This window comes from Egretta garzetta, unplaced genomic scaffold, assembly GCF_000687185.1.
Source record: "Egretta garzetta isolate BGI_Z169 unplaced genomic scaffold, ASM68718v1 scaffold68, whole genome shotgun sequence".
NCBI classification, from domain to species: Eukaryota; Metazoa; Chordata; class Aves; order Pelecaniformes; family Ardeidae; genus Egretta; species Egretta garzetta.
This window is the reverse complement of record NW_009260774.1, coordinates 3,428,523-3,429,767: the sequence shown is the minus strand read 5'-3', so window position 1 is coordinate 3,429,767 and position 1,245 is coordinate 3,428,523.

The following is a 1,245-nucleotide window of genomic DNA, read 5'->3' as shown; positions in this document are numbered from 1 at the left end:
CCTGCAGCCTGCTCGGGGCCCCGGCGGCCGGAGGGAAAGCAGGTTATTTGCTAGCAGCTCTCTTGCCGGGAGGAGCGCGTTCCTTTTTGGAGATGCCCAGTGTCAGTGCTCCCGAAATGAACGTTTAGCATAATTTATGTTTTGGGAGATGCTTTGGCGTAATTAAGTTCATTACAATTTGGAATGAAAGCAAAAGGAGAGCTGCCCCGTACATTTAATGTTGATTTGGTTCCAGGCTAAGTAATGCCTGTCCGGTTTTCTTTGGAAGTTTCCTTCGCGCCAACTAGGTAGGAGAGAGAGCATGGGAAGAAATCGAGAGTTTTTACAACGTTTTCGCACTCAGCTGCAAGAATGTTCGAAACCCCCTGACAGTTCCGAGGACACGAGGAGGGGATTCCTTCCAGCCATCGGCACCCAGCTGAGCTGGTGACTTCTCGGGTCCCGTCGCACACGCTACCCAGATGGCCAGCCTATCTGCTGCACATTCGGGGGTCAGATTACATTCTGTGGGAAAATAGGTTTGGTTCTCTTTAGTTTGTCATTTCTGCTCTTAACAAGCTGTGCGATACACATACAGCCAAGATCAGGCGTCCTAAAGCTCTTTATTTCAAACTTCTTTTTATAAATTGCATTTTTATAAAACTATTTTTTTAATTACAGGATGTTCTCGCTGGCTTGACTGCTGCTTTGCATTGTCGTATCTACGGTGCTCTCATTTGCCTTTGTGAGAAAGGGACCTCTAGATTTTGTTGTATCGTAATACATTAAGCTCATAAAGCTTAAAACCCCACAAAGATATTGTTTTTTTTATCTCATACAAAATGTAACAGAGAAGCAAGAATAAAATCTGTCTACAGCATTATTAAAATGTTAAACCATAAATATCTTTTTGCTGTGTAAATAAATTTAAAATTGTCAGGAAGAAGAATGACATAAGATTTAGAAACTGGGGGTGTGAAACAGGTCTAAAAGCACAGGCTTGAAACCATAAGGTACTGAAGTGCTAAAAGCACAGAACAAGACACAGAGAGTATACAGGAGAGGATCTTTTTTTAACTGTGTATATTATTAAATGTACCAGGGCTTAGATATAATTTGCAGTCTGATTTGCCTAAAGAAGAGGGTTTTCAACCCCTGCAAACCCCAGAAATAGAAATCCTATCAATCATGACAGTTCTTCACTCGTATTTATAATAAAAGTAAGGGTGATAAAATAACCAAAAATCTTCATAGTATTTTTACTAT